Source organism: Pseudophryne corroboree, unplaced genomic scaffold (genome assembly GCF_028390025.1).
Source record: "Pseudophryne corroboree isolate aPseCor3 unplaced genomic scaffold, aPseCor3.hap2 scaffold_443, whole genome shotgun sequence".
Lineage (NCBI taxonomy): Eukaryota > Metazoa > Chordata > Amphibia > Anura > Myobatrachidae > Pseudophryne > Pseudophryne corroboree.
In genome coordinates, this window is record NW_026970066.1 from 305,925 (window position 1) to 316,019 (window position 10,095).

General features: G+C 34.6%; 1 non-coding gene across 1 annotated transcript; it reads left to right on the top strand.

Annotated features, from left to right (window-relative positions):
• Window positions 1-7,046: 7,046 nt before the first annotated feature.
• On the top strand, window positions 7,047-7,120 carry TRNAN-AUU (transfer RNA asparagine (anticodon AUU)). The gene has a single exon. It is a non-coding gene; the product is annotated as a tRNA-Asn (tRNA).
• The last annotated feature ends 2,975 nt before the right edge of the window (window positions 7,121-10,095 follow it).

The window sequence follows — 10,095 nt, forward strand, 5'->3', positions numbered from 1 at the left end:
ATGAATGCTTATTAGCCTTTGTCAGTATGTACTTTTGCAAAGTGTCTCTGTGGCGCAATCAGTTAGTGTGTATGGCTATTAACCAAAAGGTTGGTGGTTCAATTCCACCCAGGGACGTAATTGACCTTGTTATCAGATTTTGGTGATATTTAAGTAGACAAGTCAAAATTTCAAACCCCCTCTTATTGTGTAGGGTACCTGGCCTTCTCTGATGTAATCAGAGTTAGATTTGATTCAGTGATTTTATAAAAACATCTAGGAAGCACAATTTAGCAGTGGGTTGCAGAGAAAAAGAAATATGCTTGCAAAAAAATCAAATTGCTTGATTTAACAGCTCTTCATTTTCTGGCTTTATTTTTATGCTAACAAATTTGTTCTCTGAAAAGTGTCCACAAAGCCAAGTCTCTGATTAACACCTTTGTAGGGATGGTTTTTCACCTATTACTAAATTAAACTTGCTTCATTGGAAAGGCAGCAAGATGCATCCTCATTTCAATGTCTACTGAAATAATACAGGTTGACACCAGGAAACATTAACGCCACTGCATCCTTGCTGCTTTCTCATGTGGAAGTCTGTTTAATGTGAAAACAAGGTGATATCTAATTAGCACACAGGTAAGGAATTACGAAAATCTTTATTTAAGGGTGAAGATGTTTCTCACAAAATTGTTGCCCCAATGCATCATTGAAATTCAAGCTGGAAAGATGATTTTAATATATCACTTGTACATTTTGTATTGCTCTTCTGGTGACAATGTAGTTTTTTTTGTCAATTACCATTTTAATAACAGGGTAAAGAAAATTAAGTGGATTTTTGAAAGAAAACTATACTGTCAATATACTATTAAAACAAATTAAAATGGTAAAAGTTATTGTACTTTAAGTAAAAATAAAAGAGCAAAAATATCAATCCCAGTTTTGATTACTTAAATTAACAAAAAAAATGCATATAGCAAAGGATAGTTTCAATCTGCCTACCTCTGGGTTATGGGTCCAGCATGCTTCCATTGCAGTACTCTGCTGCACATGTAAGTGCAAGAGATCCTGAAGCACTCACTCATCATGGGAAAGTACCAATGTGTTTCTTCGTTGGTTGATGGAAGAAACATCTTACAAAAACTCTCCAGATTATTAACTTTTTAAAGTTTTTCTAGGAAACGTTTTAGATGAATGCTTATTAGCCCTTGTCAGTATATACTTTTGCAATGTGTCTCTGTGGCGCAATCAGTTAGTGTGTACGGCTATTAACCAAAAGGTTGGTGGTTCAATCCCACCCAGGTACGTAATTGACCTTGTTATCAGATTTTGGTGATCTTTAAGTAGACAAGTCAAAATTTCAAACCCCCTGTTATGGTGTAGGGTACCTGGCCTTCTCTGATGTAATCAGAGTTAGATTTGATTCAGTGATTTATAAAAACAGCTAGGAAGCACAATTTAGCAGTGGGTTGTAGAGAAAAAGAAATATGCTGGCAGAAAAATCCAATTGAGTGATTAAACAGCTCTTCATTTTCTGGCTTTATTTTTATGCTAACAAATTTGTTCTCTGAAAAGTGTCCACAAAGCAAAGTCTCTGATTAACACCTTTGTAGGGATGGTTTTTCACCTATTACTAAATTAAACTTGCTTCATTGGAAAGGCAGCAAGATGCATCCTCATTTCAATGTCTACTGAAATAATACAAGTTGACACCAGGAAACATTCACGCCACTGCATCCTTGCTGCTTTCTCATGTGGAAGTCTGTTTAATGTGAAAACAAGGTGATATCTAATTAGCACACAGGTAAGGAATTAAGAAAATCTTTATTTAAGGGTGAAGATGTTTCTCACAAAATCGTTGCCCCAATGCATCATTGAAATTCAAGCTGGAAAGATGATTTTAATATATCACTTGTACATTTTGTATTGCTCTTCTGGTGACAATGTAGTTTGTTTTTGTCAATTACCATTTTAATAATAGGGTAAAGAAAATGAAGTGGATTTTTGAAAGAAAACAATACTGTCAATATACTATTAAAACAAATTAAAATGGTAAGAGTTATTGTACTTTAAGTAAAAATAAAAGAGCCAAAATATCAATCCCAGTTTTGGATTACTTTAATTAACAAAAAAAATGCATATAGCAGAGGATAGTTTCAATCTGCCTACCTCTGGGTTATGGGCCCAGCATGCTTCCATTGCTGTACTCTGCTGCACATGTAAGTGCAAGAGATCCTGAAGCACTCACTCATCATGGGAAAGTACCAATGTGTTTCTTCGTTGGTTGATAGAAGAAACATCTTACAAAAACTCTCCAGATTATTGACTTTTTTAAGTTTTTCTAGGAAACGTTTTAGATGAATGCTTATTAGCATTTGTCAGTATGTACTTTTGCAAAGTGTCTCTGTGGCGCAATCAGTTAGTGTGTACGGCTATTAACCAAAAGGTTAGTGGTTCAATCCCACCCAGGGACGCAATTGACCTTGTGATCAGATTTTGGTGATCTTTAAGTAGACAAGTCAAATTTCATACTCCCTGTTATTGTGTAGGGTACCTGGCCTTCTCTGATGTAATCAGAGTTAGATTTGATTCAGTGATTTTATAAAAAAAGCTAGGAAGCACAATTTAGCAGTGGGTTGCAGAGAAAAAAAATATGCTGGCAGAAAAATCCAATTGAGTGATTAAACAGCTCTTTATTTTCTGGCTTTATTTTTATGCTAACAAATTTGTTCTCTGAAAAGTGTCCACAAAGCCAAGTCTCTGATTAACACCTTTGTAAGGATGGTTTTTCACCTATTACTAAATTAAACTTGCTTCATTGGAAAGGCAGCAAGATGCATCCTCATTTCAATGTCTACTGAAATAATACAGGTTGACACCAGGAAACATTAACGCCACTGCATCCTTGCTGCTTTCTCATGTGGAAGTCTGTTTAATGTGAAAACAAGGTGATATCTAATTAGCACACAGGTAAGGAATTAAGAAAATCTTTATTTAAGGGTGAAGATGTTTCTCACAAAATCGTTGCCCCAATGCATCATTGAAATTCAAGCTGGAAAGATGATTTTAATATATCACTTGTACATTTTGTATTGCTCTTCTGGTGACAATGTAGTTTGTTTTTGTCAATTACCATTTTAATAATAGGGTAAAGAAAATGAAGTGGATTTTTGAAAGAAAACAATACTGTCAATATACTATTAAAACAAATTAAAATGGTAAAAGTTATTGTACTTTAAGTAAAAATAAAAGAGCCAAAATATCAATCCCAGTTTTGGAATACTTTAATTAACAAACAAAAAAATGCATATAGCAGAGGATAGTTTCAATCTGCCTACCTCTGGGTTATGGGCCCAGCATGCTTCCATTGCTGTACTGTGCTGCACATGTAAGTGCAAGAGATCCTGAAGCACTCACTCATCATGGGAAAGTACCAATGTGTTTCTTCGTTGGTTGATAGAAGAAACATCTTACAAAAACTCTCCAGATTATTGACTTTATTAAGTTTTTCTAGGAAACGTTTTAGATGAATGCTTATTAGCCTTTGTCAGTATGTACTTTTGCAAAGTGTCTCTGTGGCGCAATCAGTTAGTGTGTATGGCTATTAACCAAAAGGTTGGTGGTTCAATCCCACCCAGGGACGTAATTGACCTTGTTATCAGATTTTGGTGATATTTAAGTAGACAAGTCAAAATTTCAAACCCCCTCTTATTGTGTAGGGTACCTGGCCTTCTCTGATGTAATCAGAGTTAGATTTGATTCAGTGATTTTATAAAAACATCTAGGAAGCACAATTTAGCAGTGGGTTGCAGAGAAAAAGAAATATGCTTGCAAAAAAATCAAATTGCTTGATTTAACAGCTCTTCATTTTCTGGCTTTATTTTTATGCTAACAAATTTGTTCTCTGAAAAGTGTCCACAAAGCCAAGTCTCTGATTAACACCTTTGTAGGGATGGTTTTTCACCTATTACTAAATTAAACTTGCTTCATTGGAAAGGCAGCAAGATGCATCCTCATTTCAATGTCTACTGAAATAATACAGGTTGACACCAGGAAACATTAACGCCACTGCATCCTTGCTGCTTTCTCATGTGGAAGTCTGTTTAATGTGAAAACAAGGTGATATCTAATTAGCACACAGGTAAGGAATTACGAAAATCTTTATTTAAGGGTGAAGATGTTTCTCACAAAATTGTTGCCCCAATGCATCATTGAAATTCAAGCTGGAAAGATGATTTTAATATATCACTTGTACATTTTGTATTGCTCTTCTGGTGACAATGTAGTTTTTTTTGTCAATTACCATTTTAATAACAGGGTAAAGAAAATTAAGTGGATTTTTGAAAGAAAACTATACTGTCAATATACTATTAAAACAAATTAAAATGGTAAAAGTTATTGTACTTTAAGTAAAAATAAAAGAGCAAAAATATCAATCCCAGTTTTGATTACTTAAATTAACAAAAAAAATGCATATAGCAAAGGATAGTTTCAATCTGCCTACCTCTGGGTTATGGGTCCAGCATGCTTCCATTGCAGTACTCTGCTGCACATGTAAGTGCAAGAGATCCTGAAGCACTCACTCATCATGGGAAAGTACCAATGTGTTTCTTCATTGGTTGATGGAAGAAACATCTTACAAAAACTCTCCAGATTATTAACTTTTTAAAGTTTTTCTAGGAAACGTTTTAGATGAATGCTTATTAGCCCTTGTCAGTATATACTTTTGCAATGTGTCTCTGTGGCGCAATCAGTTAGTGTGTACGGCTATTAACCAAAAGGTTGGTGGTTCAATCCCACCCAGGTACGTAATTGACCTTGTTATCAGATTTTGGTGATCTTTAAGTAGACAAGTCAAAATTTCAAACCCCCTGTTATGGTGTAGGGTACCTGGCCTTCTCTGATGTAATCAGAGTTAGATTTGATTCAGTGATTTATAAAAACAGCTAGGAAGCACAATTTAGCAGTGGGTTGTAGAGAAAAAGAAATATGCTGGCAGAAAAATCCAATTGAGTGATTAAACAGCTCTTCATTTTCTGGCTTTATTTTTATGCTAACAAATTTGTTCTCTGAAAAGTGTCCACAAAGCAAAGTCTCTGATTAACACCTTTGTAGGGATGGTTTTTCACCTATTACTAAATTAAACTTGCTTCATTGGAAAGGCAGCAAGATGCATCCTCATTTCAATGTCTACTGAAATAATACAAGTTGACACCAGGAAACATTCACGCCACTGCATCCTTGCTGCTTTCTCATGTGGAAGTCTGTTTAATGTGAAAACAAGGTGATATCTAATTAGCACACAGGTAAGGAATTAAGAAAATCTTTATTTAAGGGTGAAGATGTTTCTCACAAAATTGTTGCCCCAATGCATCATTGAAATTCAAGCTGGAAAGATGATTTTAATATATCACTTGTACATTTTGTATTGCTCTTCTGGTGACAATGTAGTTTGTTTTTGTCAATTACCATTTTAATAATAGGGTAAAGAAAATGAAGTGGATTTTTGAAAGAAAACAATACTGTCAATATACTATTAAAACAAATTAAAATGGTAAGAGTTATTGTACTTTAAGTAAAAATAAAAGAGCCAAAATATCAATCCCAGTTTTGGATTACTTTAATTAACAAAAAAAAATGCATATAGCAGAGGATAGTTTCAATCTGCCTACCTCTGGGTTATGGGCCCAGCATGCTTCCATTGCTGTACTCTGCTGCACATGTAAGTGCAAGAGATCCTGAAGCACTCACTCATCATGGGAAAGTACCAATGTGTTTCTTCGTTGGTTGATAGAAGAAACATCTTACAAAAACTCTCCAGATTATTGACTTTTTTAAGTTTTTCTAGGAAACGTTTTAGATGAATGCTTATTAGCATTTGTCAGTATGTACTTTTGCAAAGTGTCTCTGTGGCGCAATCAGTTAGTGTGTATGGCTATTAACCAAAAGGTTGGTGGTTCAATCCCACCCAGGGATGTAATTGACCTTGTTATCAGATTTTGGTGATATTTAAGTAGACAAGTCAAAATTTCAAACCCCCTCTTATTGTGTAGGGTACCTGGCCTTCTCTGATGTAATCAGAGTTAGATTTGATTCAGTGATTTTATAAAAACATCTAGGAAGCACAATTTAGCAGTGGGTTGCAGAGAAAAAGAAAAATGCTTGCAAAAAAATCAAATTGCTTGATTTAACAGCTCTTCATTTTCTGGCTTTATTTTTATGCTAACAAATTTGTTCTCTGAAAAGTGTCCACAAAGCCAAGTCTCTGATTAACACCTTTGTAGGGATGGTTTTTCACCTATTACTAAATTAAACTTGCTTCATTGGAAAGGCAGCAAGATGCATCCTCATTTCAATGTCTACTGAAATAATACAGGTTGACACCAGGAAACATTAACGCCACTGCATCCTTGCTGCTTTCTCATGTGGAAGTCTGTTTAATGTGAAAACAAGGTGATATCTAATTAGCACACAGGTAAGGAATTACGAAAATCTTTATTTAAGGGTGAAGATGTTTCTCACAAAATTGTTGCCCCAATGCATCATTGAAATTCAAGCTGGAAAGATGATTTTAATATATCACTTGTACATTTTGTATTGCTCTTCTGGTGACAATGTAGTTTTTTTTGTCAATTACCATTTTAATAACAGGGTAAAGAAAATTAAGTGGATTTTTGAAAGAAAACTATACTGTCAATATACTATTAAAACAAATTAAAATGGTAAAAGTTATTGTACTTTAAGTAAAAATAAAAGAGCAAAAATATCAATCCCAGTTTTGATTACTTAAATTAACAAAAAAAATGCATATAGCAAAGGATAGTTTCAATCTGCCTACCTCTGGGTTATGGGTCCAGCATGCTTCCATTGCAGTACTCTGCTGCACATGTAAGTGCAAGAGATCCTGAAGCACTCACTCATCATGGGAAAGTACCAATGTGTTTATTCGTTAGTTGATGGAAGAAACATCTTACAAAAACTCTCCAGATTATTGATTTTTTAATGTTTTTCTAGGAAACGTTCTAGATGTATGCTTATTAGCCTTTGTCAGTAGGCACTTTTTGCAAAGTGTCTCTGTGGCGCAATCGGTTAGTGTGTTCGGCTATTAACCGAAAGGTTGGTGGTTCAATCCCACCCAGGGACCTAATTAAACTTGTGATCAGATTTTGGTGATATTTAAGTAGACAAGTCAAAATTTCAAACCCCCTCTTATGGTGTAGGGTACATGGCCTTCTCTGATGTAATCAGAGTTACATTTGATTCAGTGATTTTATAAAAAAACAGCTAGGAAGCACAATTTAGCAGTGGGTTGCAGAGAAAAAAAATATGCTGGCAGAAAAATCCAATCGAGTGATTAAACAGCTCTTCATTTTCTGGCTTTATTTTTATGCTAACAAATTTGTTCTCTGAAAAGTGTCCACAAAGCCAAGTCTCTGATTAACACCTTTGTAAGGATGGTTTTTCACCTATTACTAAATTAAACTTGCTTCATTGGAAAGGCAGCAAGATGCATCCTCATTTCAATGTCTACTGAAATAATACAAGTTGACACCAGGAAACATTAACGCCACTGCTTCCTTGCTGCTTTCTCATGTGGAAGTCTGTTTAATGTGAAAACAAGGTGATATCTAATTAGCACACAGGTAAGGAATTAAGAAAATATTTATTTAAGGGTGAAGATGTTTCTCACAAAATCGTTGCCCCAATGCATCATTGAAATTCAAGCTGGAAAGATGATTTTAATATATCACTTGTACATTTTGTATTGCTCTTCTGGTGACAATGTAGTTTGTTTTTGTCAATTACCATTTTAATAATAGGGTAAAGAAAATGAAGTGGATTATTGAAAGAAAACAATACTGTCAATATACTATTAAAACAAATTAAAATGGTAAGAGTTATTGTACTTTAAGTAAAAATAAAAGAGCCAAAATATCAATCCCAGTTTTGGATTACTTTAATTAACAAAAAAAAATGCATATAGCAGAGGATAGTTTCAATCTGCCTACCTCTGGGTTATGGGCCCAGCATGCTTCCATTGCTGTACTCTGCTGCACATGTAAGTGCAAGAGATCCTGAAGCACTCACTCATCATGGGAAAGTACCAATGTGTTTCTTCGTTGGTTGATAGAAGAAACATCTTACAAAAACTCTCCAGATTATTGACTTTTTTAAGTTTTTCTAGGAAACGTTTTAGATGAATGCTTATTAGCATTTGTCAGTATGTACTTTTGCAAAGTGTCTCTGTGGCGCAATCAGTTAGTGTGTACGGCTATTAACCAAAAGGTTGGTGGTTCAATCCCACCCAGTGACGTAATTGACCTTGTTATCAGATTTTGGTGATATTTAAGTAGACAAGTCAAATTTCATACCCCCTGTTATTGTGTAGGGTACCTGGCCTTCTCTGATGTAATCAGAGTTAGATTTGATTCAGTGATTTTATAAAAAACTGCTAGGAAGCACAATTTAGCAGTGGGTTGCAGAGAAAAAAAATATGCTGGCAGAAAAATCCAATTGAGTGATTAAACAGCTCTTCATTTTCTGGCTTTATTTTTATGCTAACAAATTTGTTCTCTGAAAAGTGTCCACAAAGCCAAGTCTCTGATTAACACCTTTGTAGGGATGGTTTTTCACCTATTACTAAATTAAACTTGCTTCATTGGAAAGGCAGCAAGATGCATCCTCATTTCAATGTTTACTGAAATAATACAGGTTGACACCAGGAAACATTAACGCCACTGCATCCTTGCTGCTTTCTCATGTGGAAGTCTGTTTAATGTGAAAACAAGGTGATATCTAATTAGCACACAGGTAAGGAATTAAGAAAATCTTTATTTAAGGGTGAAGATGTTTCTCACAAAATCGTTGCCCCAATGCATCATTGAAATTCAAGCTGGAAAGATGATTTTAATATATCACTTGTACATTTTGTATTGCTCTTCTGGTGACAATGTAGTTTGTTTTTGTCAATTACAATTTTAATAATAGGGTAAAGAAAATTAAGTGGATTTTTAAAAGAAAACAATACTGTCAATATACTATTAAAACAAATTAAAATGGTAAAAGTTATTGTACTTTAAGTAAAAATAAAAGAGCAAAAATATCAATCCCAGTTTTGATTACTTAAATTAACAAAAAAAAATGCATATAGCAAAGGATAGTTTCAATCTGCCTACCTCTGGGTTATGGGTCCAGCATGCTTCCATTGCAGTACTCTGCTGCACATGTAAGTGCAAGAGATCCTGAAGCACTCACTCATCATGGGAAAGTACCAATGTGTTTATTCGTTGGTTGATAGAAGAAACATCTTACAAAAACTCTCCAGATTATTGATTTTTTAATGTTTTTCTAGGAAACGTTCTAGATGTATGCTTATTAGCCTTTGTCAGTATGTACTTTTTGCAAAGTGTCTCTGTGGCGCAATCGGTTAGTGTGTTCGGCTATTAACCAAAAGGTTGGTGGTTTAATCCCACCCAGGGACGTAATTGACCTTGTGATCAGATTTTGGTGATATTTAAGTAGACAAGTCAAAATTTCAAACCCCCTCTTATTGTGTAGGGTACCTGGCCTTCTCTGATGTAATCAGAGTTAGATTTGATTCAGTGATTTTATAAAAAACTGCTAGGAAGCACAATTTAGCAGTGGGTTGCAGAGAAAAAAAATATGCTGGCAGAAAAATCAAATTGAGTGATTAAACAGCTCTTCATTTTCTGGCTTTATTTTTATGCTAACAAATTTGTTCTCTGAAAAGTGTCCACAAAGCCAAGTCTCTGATTAACACCTTTGTAGGGATGGTTTTTCACCTATTACTAAATTAAACTTGCTTCATTGGAAAGGCAGCAAGATGCATCCTCATTTCAATGTTTACTGAAATAATACAGGTTGACACCAGGAAACATTAACGCCACTGCATCCTTGCTGCTTTCTCATGTGGAAGTCTGTTTAATGTCAAAACAAGGTGATATCTAATTAGCACACAGGTAAGGAATTAAGAAAATCTTTATTTAAGGGTGAAGATGTTTCTCACAAAATCGTTGCCCCAATGCATCATTGAAATTCAAGCTGGAAAGATGATTTTAATATATCACTTGTACATTTTGTATTGCTCTTCTGGTGACA